Source organism: Chiloscyllium plagiosum, chromosome 12, assembly GCF_004010195.1.
Source record: "Chiloscyllium plagiosum isolate BGI_BamShark_2017 chromosome 12, ASM401019v2, whole genome shotgun sequence".
NCBI classification, from domain to species: domain Eukaryota; kingdom Metazoa; phylum Chordata; class Chondrichthyes; order Orectolobiformes; family Hemiscylliidae; genus Chiloscyllium; species Chiloscyllium plagiosum.
In genome coordinates, this window is record NC_057721.1 from 39,983,232 (window position 1) to 40,000,684 (window position 17,453).

The 17,453-nt window shown below is 42.4% G+C and overlaps 1 protein-coding gene across 1 annotated transcript in view; it reads right to left on the reverse strand.

The window, feature by feature from the left end:
• caska (calcium/calmodulin-dependent serine protein kinase a) overlaps nt 1-17,453 on the reverse strand; it is a 468,988-nt gene that overhangs the window by 439,488 nt on the left and 12,047 nt on the right. The gene's annotated exons all lie outside the window — the stretch shown is intronic.

A 17,453-nucleotide genomic window follows, 5' to 3' on the forward strand; every position in this document is an offset into this window, starting at 1 on the left:
TCTGTTCCCGTGCTGTGAACATTCCAGAGAGGTTCCTCAAGGTCAGCTATGATTTTCGCTGTTTGTTAACTTTTCTTAGACGCACTCCGATGTGCAGAAATACTCGAACTCAAACCGAAAAAGCAGTAAATACATAGATTCAGTGCTGAGTCAGACAGCGGTGTAGGTTTCTTTCTTTCTTTCTCTCTCTCTCTTTTTGACCATGTGGTCTCTTTGACTCTTTTCCTCCTACTTAAAATGTCCGTGTTTTGATCTTTTTTACCCCAAAGTTCCAAAAAAATGCAACAGCTTATAAAACAGTAATTACAGTTCCTGGAATTTAAAGAAATCAGCTCCAACACCTAAAATACCTCAAAAAGAGCAGCCTTTACAGCCACAATTTTTCCCACCCTCCACCTTGGATTATCCTTATCAAAACAAAACAAAATTCACCCACCACTAAAAATCATTCAATTCTTGTATTATTGCTAAACAATTTGTCTAACGTCCTGTCCTTCATAATTTATTTTCTTTAATAAAATCAATTAATGGGACTGCCAGATTATCCAACGCTTATAAACAACGATAGGTAACTTGCACACTTCCAAGAGCTTTACAGGACCATACTCATTAGACCATCCCCCAATACCAAGACAATATCAAGAATAAACAGCAAATATACAGCCCAGTTCACCCTTGAACTGGTTAAGACTGGAGAACAGACAAATAATTGTGCATTAGCTACAAAATTCAAGATATCAGTGAAGAATATTAAAGATTGCACGGTGGTTAGCACCGCTGCCTCACAGAAACAGGGTTGCAGGTCCAAATCCAGCCTTGGGCAATTGTGTGGAGCTTGCACATTCTCCTCACGCCTGCAGGTTTTTTTCCTTCCAGGTGCTTCCATTTCATCCCATAGTCTGAAGAGTACAGCTTGAGTAGACTGGCCATGCTAAAATTGGCCAATAGTGTCCAGGGATATGCAGGTTAGGTGGGCTAGCCATGGTAAAAGTCCAATGTGAGGTTATAGGAGTGGGTTTGCGTGGAATGCTCTTTGGAGAGTTGATGCGGACTCAAATGGACCAAATTGTGTACCGAAAAGATTCTAAGGTTTCTACATAGCTTAGACAGATACAACAATATTATTAATATTGTTTTAAGCGAGACTGGAGGAGTGCAGCATTTCTCTAATCCACAGATCACAACAATAAATAAAAATGTGTTTCCTAGTTACCAGAGTGGCTAATTAACTACCTTATCTCTACCAGCTTTTCAATTAAAAAAGCTTTTCAACTGGTTGCTCAACAAAGCCAATTATTGCTATTTTTATTAAAACTTAGTCAATCCTGATGCAATAAACAGTCGTTTGGTAATACAGAATGAGCATTGCTAAGAAAACACATTTTATTGAAGGTTTTGAGCTTGCACTCTTCAGGATAATTTCAATATCAATTCAAGATGATAAAAATTTTGTTCTGCTTGAGTGAGCTAATTGATTGGTGGAGGAACTCAGGGGTGGTGTTGCTTTGGAGAAAGCAACAACGAATGATTATTGACAGTTAACTGCAAGCTTTATTTAAATTTTAAATCTGATATGTTTTCTCTTATGATTACTCTTTTGAAAGTAGTGGAGTGAACTTGGCCTGTTTAAAAACTTTAAACAAAGTCTGACAATTAACTGTCAATCGCCACTAACTTTCATTCTCCATGGCCATTCAGGTTCTGCCTCCACTGAAAGTCAGCTTATTCAAATATCTACACCTACAACTTGACTCACACCATGTTCCATTCACACATCACACCTAGGATCACCAAGTTACTCTGGATATCTGTAATCAAATGGCTCAAATTTAAACTTCCCATCCTGATGTTCAAATTCCTCTGTTCTTATTTTCCTTCAATTCTGGCCATTTCTCACTTCTTCCAATCCACTGCTGATAGTTGCAGTAAACATGCTCTAAATTAAAATTCCTTCACCGAAACTTCTAGTTCATTCTCCACGTTTAGGATTCTCATTAAAACCTCGTCCTTTTGCCAAGCCTTTGGCTACCTATTGCAATGTTGTTTGCTTTGACTCAGTCAAATTTTACCTTACTTTTACTACCCTTCTGAAAAAATGCTTTAGAAGTTATTAATTCAAGCTGTTTTATAAGTGCAAGTCACCATCATAAATTTAACTCTTGCTTTAGAAATCTGAACTATTTGTTTCAACTGAAAAGTCTAATTAAGACTATAAATAACGGATGATAAATCGAAGTCAGCTAATACTAACAAAATAGTTAGTGACATATAGATTTCTATTCAGCATTTCATACATTAGCTGATGATGTAAAGAACCTTCTTATTTTGTTTGGTTTTGGACTGAGAAAGATGATAACGCTTTAAATCCAGGAGATTACGTAAAAGGACAGTTGCAATTTTAAAAGCCATATGTGCTGGACACATTGAGAATTGCATACAATACTGCCCTTTCCTTGAATAATGAAAATAAATGTAAACAGAATAGAGCTGAAGGGTTCCGAAATAAGTGCTTGGCAACTGCATTTTGACTAGCTCCTGTCCTGATGACAATGGCTTGTGTGAGGCCAGTGTAGCAGAAAACATCGAGCCTGCATAGAGCAAACATCAACAAACATTTCTATTGAATGGGGTCATCAAAAGTCTCCAGTAACAGCTAGCTGGTTTCCATTTACTTTTCTCTGGAAATTTTCTGTTGACAAAGGAATAAACACTTTCATAGGCATTGAATTCTCAACCAGCAAATGACATTGTGGACACTGGTGTTCAAAAAAAAACCTTCTATAGACATCAAAAAATTACAAGAAACTAAAATCAAACTACTCATTAAATCCTGTGATCCAAACTAGTGCTATCAAACTGTGCTTCCAAGTTTTCTTTGCTTTTACAACCCTTAATTTTCATGCTGTCTTTATATATTCATCTGTTTGTGAAGGGGTAATTTAAGTAGTAGTATTTAAATTATAAAAAGTTTAGTCAGCAATTCATATTTCTTTTTGCCATTGACTAAGTTATTTCAATATAAGTTTAGAAACCTGATGAGCACTTTCTTTTAACCTGAGTTCGTCAGTCTTTAAATTGGGACTTCAATAGTCTGACATGTTCATTCTGGGAATCGCGAGGGTGGAGGTGACCAATAGATCAAGTTTATTTTTCCACCGTATTCCTTCATAGTAGAATCAAAATCTGGAATCTGACTACAGTAGAAACTGCCATATTGCTTTAAAAACCTAAAGCAAGGAAAGTTTCACAGTATATTTTTATGTTATAACATTTGCATATGGGTCAAGATTTTAACAATTTCACAACCACTATAAAACATGCAGTGTTATCAAGTATCTTTCAAAGAGATTTATAGACTGCAATTAACAACTACCTTCATTTGTGCTGTTCATCAGCTTCTCTAAAAGAAAATGCAAAGTTCCTTGCATACTTATATCTCCATATTTATTAGTGATCTAACTACAGAGATTTTGTGAATGGTAATGCTACTAGTAGTAATAGTAATTACATTTTCCCAAAATTACAGTACCCCACAAGTAACTTTGGTTCTCTCCTCCACTTCATCTACAGTTGTTCCTTAACAATATTATCCAAAATCATCAGATCTCTGCCATATATATCATAAATCCCAGAACCACCTCTACTACCTCATTTGACTGATGCAAAAAAAAAGCTCATTAATCCCAAAAGACTCCTTTATAAATTGAAATGAAGCATAAATAATTTTTGTCTAATGTCTGGTCTTTGAATCATTCCAATACATAACAAGATCTAAGACTTGCATTATAGTTTGTCAGTCAGTTGGGTCTCCTGCTCCCTTCGAAAAAAGTAAAATAACTTTTTAAAAGGACAAAGTTTAAAAATAAGGCCATTTGAAAGACTCAGTAAATTCCATATAGAAACAAAGAATATGAACTAATACAATCTGTCCTGACTTCATAATGTGCTAAAGCAATTTTCAGCCACTTGATAAAGTATTTGTTATTTGGAGATATAAATTTTGATTACACATATTATGATCCCAGCTGACGTTATTACCAGACAAGTCAGAACCTGACAGTAACCTGGCTTGATAGATCATGCTTTGATTTGTTTTGACTTTAATGAAATTGTTGATTGCTGAAACACAAGTACAAGTACACAATGCTGCAGATTTTACTTTAACGATAAATTGAAACGAAGCATAACGATAGTTTAGCATATAAATACCAGAAACCCAATCTGACACTTCAACAGATTCACTTGTGACTTCAAACTTTAGATTCGAACTGAAGACAACTTCTTTCAGGAGTTTTTGTTTGGCAAGTCATGTTGCAGCTGTATCTAAATTTAGCCGGGTCATCTTTGAAATATTGAGTACATTTCTGGTTGCCATACAACCAGAAGGATGTGGAAGCTTTGGAAACAGTATAGAAAAGTTCCGCTGGGATGCCGTCTGGCTTGGAAGGTATTAGCAATGAGGAGAGTGTGGAAAGACTTGGTTTGCCTTCACTTGAACCTGTGTCCTGATAGAAGCTTACAATATTATGAGGTTAAAAATCACACAACACCAGGTTATAGTCCAACAGGTTTAATTGGAAGCACACTAACTTTCGGAGCGACGCTCCTTCATCAGGTGATTCATCACAATCACCTGATGAAGGAGCATCGCTCTGAAAGCTAGTGTGTTTCCAATTAAACCTGTTGGACTATAACCTGGTGTTGTGTGATTTTTAACTTTGTACACCCCAGTCCAACACCGGCATCTCCGAATCATGAATATTATGAGGGGCATTGATAGAATAGATAGCCAGATTTTTTGTCCCAGAAATGTCAATTACTGGGTCATAGGTGTAAGGTAGAAGGCAGTAAATTTAAAGGAGATATGAGGGACAAGTTATTTTCTTACATAGAGAGCACCTGAAATGAGCTACCAGACCAGAGGATACAATAGCAATGTTTAGAGGCATTGTGACAGTTACATGAATACAGGGATATGGATTGTACAGAGGCAAAAGGTTTTTAGTTTAGAAAAGCAACATGTGTCAGCGCAGTGTTGTTAGGCCAAACAACCCACTTCTATGCTATACCTGTTCTTTGAACAAGCATAATAGGAACTGTGGAATCATAAACAGAACATGTGGTAGACAGAATAAATTTGTACTGGGAATACTTTACTTTTTGTCCTCATCTCCACAGTTGGTTTTAGACTGCCTCACCTAGCACCTGACTCCATCACCTGATCCAAAGGGGCAGCACACAACTACATTCGTAACACTCCATGGAAAAAAAAATGATCATTCTGAAGTATACATTGACATGACCAGTCTCTTGGGGGATAGCGATTCCTCAAAGACACAGTCTCCTCAACTCATGAGCTCTTTCTAGTGTAGTCTCCTAGGCTACTATAAGCTCCTGTTGTTCTACAGGTATGCCCCTCTCTGACTGGCTGTTGCTATCCTGTGACACGGTTGTCTCCAGCATATAACCAACTGGCTCAGAAATCAGGACAGCAAAAAAAGAGGACATGAGATAACTTTGGATAATAGTCTGGAGAATCCAAAGAGAAACTTTATTGCTGGAACAGCACAGCAGGTCAGGCAGCATCCAGGGAACAGGAGATTCGACGTTTCGGGCACAGGCCCTTCTTCAGGAATGAGCAGAGAGTGTTCAGCAGGAGAAGATAAAAGGTAGGGAGGAGGGACTTGGAGGAGGGGCGTTGGAAATGTGATAGGTGGAAAGAGGTCAAGGTGAGGGTGATAGGTCGGAGTAGGAGGAGCGGGAAGTGGGGGAGATGCGGTGGATACTCCCTTGTCAGATCCACACCCCCCCCCGACCCAACCACCACTCCCGGCACCTTCCCTTTCATCCGCACGAGGTGCAACATTTGCGCCCACACCTCCCCCCTCACTTCTCTCCAAGGCCCCAAGGGAAACTTCCATATCCGCCACAGATTCACCTGCACCTCCACCCACATCATCTACTGCATCCGCTGCAGCCGGTGTGGCCTCCTCTATATTGGGGAGACAGGCCGCCTACTTGCGGAGCGATTCAGAGAGCACCTCTGGGCCACCCGGACGAATCAACCCAACCAACCTGTAGCACAGCATTTCAACTCCCCCTCCCACTCCACCGAGGATATGCAGGTCATTGGACTCATCCACCGCCAAACCACAACAATGCGACGGTCGGAGGAGGAGCGTCTTATCTTCCGACTGGGAACCCTCCAACCGCAGGGGATGAACTTGGACTTCACCAGTTTTTTCATCCCCCCTCCCCCCACCTTGTCTCAGCCGGATCCTTCCCGCCCGGCACCGCCTTCCTGACCTGCAGTCTTCTTCTTGACCTCTCCGCCTCCATCCTACTCCGACCTATCACCCTCACCTTGACCTCTTTCCACCTATCACATTTCCAACGCCCCTCCTCCCTACCTTTTATCTTCTCCTGCTGAACACTCTCTGCTCATTCCTGAAGAAGGGCCTGTGCCCGAAACGTCGAATCTCTTAAGAATTGTTCCCTGGATGCTGCCTGACCTGCTGTGCTGTTCCAGCAATAAAGTTTCAACTTTGATCTCCAGCATCTGCAGACCTCACTTTCTCCTCGAAGAATCCAAAGAGATTCAACAAGTAATGAGGTAGAGAAGACAGTCCTTTAAAAGATCAACGCAGCCATCTACGTGTGGAGGCACAGGAGATGGGTGAAATAGCAAACAATTACTTTGTATCAGTATTTTCTGTGAAGACAGAAATGGAAGCCAGGGAATTTAGGGAAATAAACAGTAATGTCTTGAAGAGTTCAGATTACAGAAGAGGTGGTGCTGGAGGTCTTAAAGTGCATCAAGGTAGATAAATCCCAAGGACCTGATAGGTGTTTCCTAGAATTTTTGGGAAGCTAGGGAAGTGATTGCTGAGTCGATGGCTGACAGCTACAGGTGAAGTGCCAAAAGACTAGAGGGTGGCTAAAATGGTGCCATTATTTAAGAAAGACTGTAGGAGTGAGCCTTACCTCAATTGTGGGTAAGTTGTTGGAGGGGATTCTGAGGAGAAGGTCTTACAGGCATTTGGAAAGGCAATGACGAATTAGGAACAGACAACACAGCTTTGTGCATTGGAATTCATGTCTCATTGACTTTTTGAAGAGGCAAAGATAACTGATGAAGGCAGAGTGTTGTCTATGTGGACTTCAGCAAAGCATTCAAATTCTGCATGGTAGATTGATTAGTAAATGTTAGATCAAATGGGATCCGGGGAACTAGCCAATTGGATACAAAATTGGTTTGCAGGGAGGAGACAAAGTGCGGTGGCAGAGGGCTGCTCTTCAGACTGGAGGGTTGTGAACAGCAGTGTGCCACAAGAATCAGTGCTGGGTCCACAGCTTTTCATCATAGATATAAATTATCTAGATGTGAATATAGGAGGCATGGCCAATAGATTTGCAGGTGACACCAAAATTGGTGGTGCAATGGACAGTAAAGAGGGTTACCTCAGAGTACAACAGGACCTTGATCAGATGGGCCAATGGACTAAGGAGTGGCAGATGGAAGTTATTTTAGATAAATGGGAGGTGGTCCATTTTGGTACGGCAAACCAGGGCAAGATTTGTACAGTTAAATGGTAGGGCCCTGAGAAATGTTGCGAAACAGAGACCTAGAGTATAAGTGCATAGTCCCTTGAAAGGTAGGCACAGGGTGTTGAAGGCAGCGCTTGACCCGCTTGCCTTCATCGGTCAGAATAGTGAGTACAGGAGCTGGGACAATATGTTACTGTTGTATCGGATATTGGTGAGGCCACTCTTAGAATACAGTTGAACCTCAATTATCCGAACAAGATCTCAAGGTCCCGTAAAAACAGCATTAGGCAACTCAGCATTCAGTTATCAATTAAACGGCATTACGACATGCATTGCTGGATAACTGAGAAATGTTCGATAATGGGTACTCAAATTATCACTTGTTTACAATAGATCAGTTATCTGTTAAACAGCATTATGGTGTGCATTGCCGGATAACAGAAATGTTCAGATAACTGGCACTCAAATTACCGGTTTGAGTTTCCGGTTATCCAAACAAAATACTTCCCGCCCATCTCGCTCGGTTAATCGAGGTTCTACTGTACAATTCTGGTTGGCCTTCATAGGAAGGATGTTATTAAACTTGAGAGGGTGCAGAAAAGATTTAAGGAATGTTGCTGGGACTGGAAGGTTTGAGTTAAAGGGAGAGGCTGAATAGGCTAGGCTTTTTGTCCCCCACTAAAGTGGAGCTAAGGGGAAGCCTTAGAGAGGTTGATAACATCAAGAGGCAAGTTGGGTGAATAGCAAAGGTCTTCTTCCTGGGGTGGGGGAGCCTAAAACTAGAGGGTAGAGGTTTAAGCTCAGAGGGGAAAGATTTTAAAAAGGACCTGAAAGGTAACATTTTAACACAGAGGTTTTTTTTTATTAGATTCCCAACAGTGTGGAAACAGGCCCTTCGGCCCAACAAGTCCACACCGACCCTCTGAAGAGTAATCCACCCAGTCCTATTTCCCTCTGACTAATATACCTAACAGTGCGGGCAATTCAGCATGACCAATTCACCTGGCCTGCACATCTTTGGATTGCGAGAGGAAACCGGAGTACCCGGAGGAAACCCACGCAGACACGGAGAATGTGCAAACTCCACACAGACAGTCGTCAGAGGCTGGAATCGAACCTGGGACCCTGGTGCTGTGAGGCAGCAGTGCTAACCACTGAGCTACTATGCGCAGGTGATGAGTGTATGACCCGGGATACCAGAGCTTAAAAATGTGGTGCTGGAAAAGCGCAGGTCAGGCAGCATCAGAGAAGAAGGAGAATCGACGTTTCGGGCATAAGCCCTTCTGATGCTGCCTGACCTGCTGCCCTTTTCCAGCAACACATTTTTAAGCTCGGATTTCCAGCATCTGCAGTCCTCACTTTGCCCGGGATACCAGAGATGATGGAAGAGGTGGGTACAATGATAACACTTAAAAAGGCATATGGATCCTTATATGAATTGGAAGGGTTCCGAGCAGTATGAGCCAAGTGCTGGCAAATTGGACTGGATCAGATTGGGATGTCTGGTTGGTGTGGATGAGTTGGATCGAAGGATCCATTTCCATGCTCTATGACTCAATTGACACTACTGGTCCAATATGGAGTGATATTCCCCTCCCATTGGTGAGGTGCAGTGACCAGCTTGTCCACATGTTTTCCTCAGACCAGACTGTCCCTCATCTGCCCAATACATGATAAACAGTCCTGTTTGGATCCCAGCTTGGTGATTGCTCATTTTCCCCAGGATATATAATTCTGGGCCAACGCAATCTTTCTTTGGAATACTCTTGACCTCAAGATCTGACCATGTATATTCTTGTTTTACTTGCTGCAGCCAGAAGAGACCAGAGAAGTGGTGAAGTAAAAATCAAGTTGAACATCAAAGGATGTAAGTGAGCACTGGGTCGCTGCATGTGGCATGCTCTTTAAACAGTCTGAGGAACTTGTTGCTTCACTGTCCATACAAACTGTTCCCTTGTGTGGCCTTCAAGACCTGCTTCAAGGTTTGTACAAATGTCTCCACCTGGCCATTTGTCACAGGGTGATATGGAGCTGACAGAACGTCTGATTTTCCAGGTAATCCTTAGAGTCTTGCACTACAAACCATGGACTCATTACTTGCTAGAGGTTCCCAAACTTGGGAAATATTTCATCCAGTCAGTGAGTGCTTCCACTGATACCAACTTTACAACTGCCAGCTTGGGCCACTTAAATTGGGTATGCACAACCACTAGTAACATCTGACCGCAGAATTGATGTGAATCTTCTGCCACGGTGATTGAGGCCATTCCCACCAGTTAAGGGGCAAAAAACAGCAAAGCCTTTCCTACTAACACGTAGGATTCACATGACTGCATTATTCAAGATAGCAGCAGAATAGGACTCCGAAGTCAGAGCTCCTCCGCTCCCCCAATTTCTTTCCCCTCCCCCCCCACCTCGCTCTTTTCATGTCTTTTCGTCCTGTCTACTTATCTCCCGCCCTAAGAGAGCATTGGTGGTGACAGGTTGAACCAGAGCAAACCCTTGGCCTTGAGGGGAGGCCCAGCAGCAGATTCTTGGCTGAAAGGAGGCCCAGGGAGCACTTACCAGCTTTAATTATTTTTCTTTCCTTCTCTGCTCTAGAATTGCCATGCTGAACTTAATTTATTTCTCTACATTTTTAATTTACTTTTCTAATCACCAAGAATAGCAACTTTGTGCACTTTTCAATGTAGTCATGTATTCCTGTACTTCAATATATGTGACAATAAAACCAAATTCTGATCTCATTTCTGCTCAATCTGGAAGTCCACCTTTTGCCACCAGAAGTTGCTCCTGGCTATTTCTTTGATTTGCACCATGCCAGAATGCTCATGGTGCACTTGTTCCAGCACCTTTCTGTTTAACAGGAGAGGGATAGCAACTTCATTCCCCACATTAAATACCTGCCTGTTATAAACTATGCCCAACTCCTCGACAGGCAAAAGCATAATTCTGGGCAGTTTCTATGACAAGTTCTCTCTCTCTCAGGAACAAGTTCACCACTAGACTGAAAACCAGGGTTGCAGCCAACTTGCTGATACCGGTACCACGTCTATCTGAGAAAAAGTACATAATTTTCAGTTCAGTTGGGAATGTCCTTTTCTCCCCAGTCATGGTAACATTGACATAACATCTGTATCGCCATGCTTCTCAGATTGTTGGTATCTGATTTCATATGAGTATGCTGACAGAGTCAGTGTCCATCCCTGCAGGCATGCTGCTAACTGTATAATATTCTCTTATACAGACTAAAATGGAGGTTAGCAGCCTGTAGTCTGTCCGCAGCATGGAGTGCCTGCCATAAAGGGAATGGGTGAACTTCTTAACACAGAGCAGGATGTCCAAATCTTCCTTTTCCACTTGGGTATTATTCGCCTCCATCTTCATTAGTAACCTTGATGCGAATGCAATGGGCCTTTCCTCTCCATTGGCAATATGTGGGACAGTACAGCATCAACCCCATTGGGCTCAGCATTGAACGTCTACTGCAGTAGCAACTTTGGGTGAGTCAACAGTTCTGAGCTTTTTAAGAGCTCGCTTCACCTCCTCGTAAGCCTTCTCACATTCCTAGGTCAATTTCTATGGCCACCCTTTTCCCAGCAAACAATGCAGGAGTTTTAGCATGGTAAGTTCATGTATGATTTGGCAATTATGATAATTTAAAAGTTCCAAGAACGATCTCAGTTGACACTCACTCATTCTCTGGTCTGAAAGCTTTCATGATAGCCTCATCTTCTTGGGTGCCTTATGTGATCGCCTGCCATAGGCTACATGGTCCCAGTCCTCTGTGGAGTCTTTTAAAAAACTCACATTGCCCCTTTTTTACTTGTAGGTCCTGCTCCTGCAAACTATATTAGGGTTTGTTTTCCCCCAAATGCTTCACTTCAGAGGATCCTGTGATTAAAATATAGTCAAGATATAGACATCTGGCAACGCACTCAAAATTTAGTCTGTGGCCCTCTACAGTGCTAATGCGATGCCAAAAGGAAGCTGCTTGTAGCGGAACAATCCTGTGTATTACTACCAACAGCAACAGTTGAGGCATCTTCAGAATCACCATTTGCAAGTAAGCCTGTGACAAATCCATTTTGAAGAATTTCTTTCCCCATGCCAGTCCACAGAACTGAGTTAAACTACGTGTTGCCAAAGTCTTACCAGACCTTTGGGCCGTTTTCTCATTAGAGATGGACAACTAATGGTGATTTAACCCAATACCTCAGGTGAGAGGAGAAGTTGAGAAGGACAGTCCTTCAATGGTAACCTCAGCTAGTGATGGAATTGAATCCACGCTGCTGGCTTCGCACAACAATCGTCCAGCCAACTGAGCTAAACTGATATTGAGCCACACACAGGGCTGGGTTCACTGTTACCTTAAAGTCACCATAAATCCTGACCATGCCATCTGATTCTAAGACTGGGATATTTAGAGTGGCCTATTAACTGGCAGTTACTGTTGCCAATGCTCTAAGGTTCACCAGCAATCCCAGTTTTGCCTTCACTTTAGGCCAGATGGCATATGGTACTGGACATGCTTCACACGCCTTGGATGAGCCTTGTGCTTCAATTGAAGTGTAATTTGTACTCCTTTCATTTCCCCCACGGCTGCTTTGAAGGTATCTTTATATCTGTCCAAAATCTCATGCAGGCTCATTTGAGTCCGCCAGCTTATTTACTATGCTTGAATTTAACTGTAATTTCTGTAACCAAGAGTGCCCAAATAATGCATGACAGTCGCCTTTTGCTACGTATAGAGGCAATTCAGCACATTGGCCCCTTAGATGTATTTTTAGCAGCACATAACCCTTCAGTGACATTACTTATTCCGTCTTTATCCATAGCATATTCTTGGTAGGCTTCAACTTTTTCCTAAATATTGATTCGGGTATCAGTGACACTGCTGCACCCATTTCCAACTCCATCTTTACTGTCTTCTGCTCGACTGTGGAATGGTCCCGAAATTACTAAATAGGATGTTTAACCTAAACTCTGCTGACTCTGGGTCTTCAGTTTCTCCCATAGACCCGGCTGAATCCCAGTTTATTCCCTGGCTGATGGCATGTACCTTATGACTCATCCTCTGAATTATCTCCTTTAGAACCCCCTTCTCTTGCTTAAGCTGTACACAGCAATTTTGGTCAATTTAACTCACTCGCGTACATCTGTGTTGACGCTTTGTTGCCATTTCAACTGGCATTCTACAATTGGTATCAGAGAGTTTCTACTACTTTATCCACCTGGGCATCATTATTCAACCACATGGCTTCTCTAATGGCCAATTCCAAAGTAGCAATTTCAAAAGCTACCTGGACATCCAGGTCTCTCCTTGTTAGTAGCTTACGTTGGATGGCTGTGTGCTGTACAGCCACAAACCACTTGGTCCTACAAAGGCACATTGGAGGAACCTTGCAAATTCACAATGCTCCACTATCCTCTAAAGCTGCCACAAATTGGGCAATGGATTCTCCAAGCTGTAACAGTTTTTAAAAACGAAAATGTTCTGCTAATACTGGCTTAGGAGCAAAATCACTCCCAACACTTTACATAGTTCTTAGTATGCCTTCTCCGTGGTTTTCTGATTCTAAGGAGGCCAGTGCAATCAAAGGTCTACATCCAAAAGTACTCATTAAAGCTGCACCATTTTGTTCTCAGGCACTCTTGCTTCAAATAGAGACTGACTGATTTCATGGTCTTCAGATAAAATATTAATTTCAGTGTGGATTCCTCGTTTTTGTATTTGTAATTAGTGGGCTTGGTGTGTCTCAAATTAATAATTATATCTATTTCTTTAGATGCGGTGATTTCTTTGAAAATTGTTTTGAGGTCTGGCTTTACAGTAAACTGATTTCTGTGCACCACTAATGGACTTATTGTTTATTCTAGATTGTTTTGTGATCCAGAAAGGTAAATAATGAGATCTTCAAGATTTGTTAGAAACTTCTGGAATGTTTCTCTAAAGCTTAAAGGACACATCCATAACTTAGTTATGTTCACCATTTAAGTACGCATTAAAATATTTGGTGTAAAGAATCTAACTTTCTTCTCATCCAAAAGTCCCTCACTGCAAACTAGCCTACTATTTTGTTTTCCTACCACTGAAGCAGCTGAAGTCGAATAGCCATTTGCATCCCAAATTCCCTCATTGCATGCTCTGCCACAACTCTGGCAAGCTTCCAGAGGTGTACTTCCCTTTTCAGCCATTGGCTGTGGTCTGTCCCCTGAATACCGCCACTCTCGACCTGCACCCTGGTGCGTATTCTTCTTTATTAAAGTCAACTGCTGCCGAAGTCTCCTCACAACCACTTCACTAAACATTGAAATGAAACGCAATTGTGGAAGCAAAATCCAGGTGATGTTTTTTCTCTGACAAACTTTTTAAAAAATACTTTCACATGGTTTGTGGGCTGCATACCATTCATCACCAGTTATTGTTTGTGATTCATAAATAGAACACGAGGTATATGGAGGGTAAACCTGAACAGGGAATACTTCATTATGCATCCTCTCAGCTCCAAATTCAGTTTTAGGCTGCCTCTTTTTGGTCACTTAACCTGCGCTCTTAAAAAGGGCAGTGCACACCCAACTACACACAACAGTTCTGCTCAAAACTGAAAGCAAAAACTGAAAGAAACAAACTGAGTTATGGATGTGCCCTTTAAGCTTTAGAGAAACATTCCAGAAATTTCTAACAAATCTTGAAGATCGCATTATTTACCTTTCTGGATCACAAAACAATCTAAAATAAACAAAAGGTCCATTAGTGGTGCACAGAAATCAGTTCACTCTAAAGCCAAACATCAAAACAATTTTCAAAGAAATCACCGTATCTAAAGAAATAGATATAATTATTAATTTGAGACACACAAAGCCCACCAATTACAAATACACAACTGAAATTAACATTTTATCTGAAGACGATGAAATCAGTCAGTCTCTATAGGAAGCAAGAGAAAGGACTTCATCTCCCATTTGGTTTGCACCATTATGAGAATCTTCACAAGATGATGAAAACTTACTGCAATTAGCAGCCTGAAGACAATAACTTCTGTTGATACAGAAGATACAAGCAGTTTCTATTTAAAGGTGGTTTTGTTTAGTAGACCACATGAGATGGAACTAAGAATGCAGAACTGAACACAGACTGAGAAAGTTCTCTCGCTTTTCTTGGGATGAAGAAAATGCAGTTTGGCAGTACTGACAGGAAAGAAAATCGCTCAGAACTAAGCACACTAAAAATAACTACAATATTTGCTCCTGCTAACAACATTCAATAAAACAATCAATAATCTTTAGTCTTAGGTTAAAACATTGCACCTTAAGGACATTCAAATTACTCTAAGTCTGTTATTTTAGCTTGCTTTGGACTGGACATTATCCCCTCTGAACTTTGTTCCTGGAAATGTTCAGGGAAGCCAAGTATCTTTATTATTTTTCTCAGGGTTAGCAGGTAATAAATTTGCTCTTGACGGAGGTGGAGAGGTCCAGGAAGTGGAGGGAGGTGTTAGAGATGGTCCAGGTGAAACTGGCACCACTCCCCACCTCTTCCTCGACTACGATGATGACTGCATCGGCACCACCTCGTGCTCCCACAAGGAAGTTGAGCAGTTCATCAACTTCAACACATTCCACCCCAACCTTAAATTCACCTGGACCATCTCTGACACCTCACTCCCCTTCCTGGACCTCTCTATCTCCATCAATGATGACTGACTTAACATGGACATTTTTTTTCAAACCCACCAACTCCAAGGGTTACACCTCTTCCCACCCGACCTCCTGTAAAAAATGCTATCCCATATTCCCAATTCCTCCACATCTGCTCCCACGAGGACCAATTCCCCCACAGAACACACCAGATGGCGTCCTTCTTTAAAGACTGTAATTTCCCTTCCGACGTGGTTGAAGATACCGTCTAACACATCTCATCCACGTCCCGCACCTCCGCCTTCAAACCCCACCCCTCCAACTGCAACAATGACAGACCACCCACCCACCCCAGTCCCTATCCTCACCTTCCACCCCAACCTCTGCATAAACCCCATCATCCTCCGACACTTACGCCACGTACAAATGGATCCCACCACCAGGGATGTATTTCCCTCCCTACCCCTATCCGCTTTCCAAAAAGACCGTTCTCCATGACTACCTGGTCAGGTCCATGCCCCCAACAACCCATCCTCCCCTCCTGGCACCTTCCCCTGCCACCACAGGAACTGCAAAACCTGTACCCACACTTCCCACTTCACCTCCATCCAAGGCCCCAAAAGGAGCCTTCCACGTCCAAAGTTTCACCTGCACATCCACCAATTACATTTATTGTATCTGTTGCTCCCAGTGCGGTCTTCTTTACATTGGGGAGACTGAATGCCTTCTCGCAGAGCACTTTAGGGAACATCTCCAGGACACCCACACCAATCAACCCCACTGCTCCATGGCTGAACATTTCAAATCCCCCTCCCACTCTGCTGCAGACATGCAGGTTCTGGGCCTCCTCCACTGATACTCCCTCATCACCTGGAGGAAGAACGCCTCATGTTCTGCCTCAGAACACTTCAACCCTAGGGCATTAATGTGGACTTCACCAGTTTCATTTCCCCTACCCCCACCTTACCCCAGTTCCAACCTGCCAGCTCAGCACCATCCTCGTGACCTATCCTATTTGCCAATCTTCCTTCCAACCTATCCGTTCTTGCTTCCTCTCTGACCTATCACCTTCATCCCCACCTCCATCCACCTATTGCACTCTTAGCTACTTTCTCCCCAGCCCCACCTCCCCCCTCATTTCTCTCTTCACCCTGGAGGCTCCTTGTCTCATTCCTGATGAAGGACTTTTGCTCGGAACGTCGATTCTCCTGCTCCTCGGGCACTAAGAGATATGACTCAGCAATTCTATTCTGATTTCTGCTCTGAGGCATGGCACATTGCCATAGCCTCTGCTCGGTCTTGCCAATGGATGAACGGACACCACACAACAATCACCAACCAGGAGTGTTCCCTCCCAGTCAGGGAACACTTCAGCAGTTCAGGACATTCGGCCTCAGAACTTCGGGTGATCATCCTCCAAGATGGACTTTCGGACAGGCAACAACGCAAAGTGGCTGAGCAGAGGCTGATAGCCAGGTTCGGTACCCATGGGGATGGCCTCAACCGGGACCTTGGGTTCATGTCACACTACAGTTGACCACACGCGTGCACACACGTAGACAGACACTCTCTCATACACCCCCACACTCTCACACGAACCCTGTCAGACTTATACCATATTATATTCACACACATTCTCTCAGACACTCACAACAACCCCCTGCCTCCCCCCCGCCAAACACACACACAACTTTCCCCCCTGTACGCACAAAAATTTGTGGGGTGAATTTGTACTTCCAGAATTACTTTTTATCTTGGTCAAAAACTGCATAAATCCATGTAAGATTCTGTAAATCCCACTTTAGAAATAGAATCAGTCTGACCGAACATTAGGACACAGACAGACTTTAACCTCGCACCTGTTGTTAAAGTTACATTCTCAAGATAGCTTTAAAAAAGTTATGGGATTTACATATGAAGGAACCGAAACTAACATATTCATTCCAAAAAGATGAAAGACTTAAGCTAACTTTGTTTAATATTAAATTCCATGACTCTGCAATCCTATTGCTACAATTTCTGTGTCTTTATGATTCTGCTCCACAACCACCTGATGAAGCTTTGAAAGCCAGTGCTTCTAAATCAATCTGTTGGGCTATAACCTGGTGTCATGATTTTTAAGCTTTGTCCACTCCAGTCAAACATTGGCACCTCCAAATCATGAGTATTTTTATGTTAGGCTGTTGCTTGATAGATGTACACGACAACTTTCCAAATTTTGACAAAGACTTCTTTCCACCCCCACCCCCAAACGAGGAACTGGA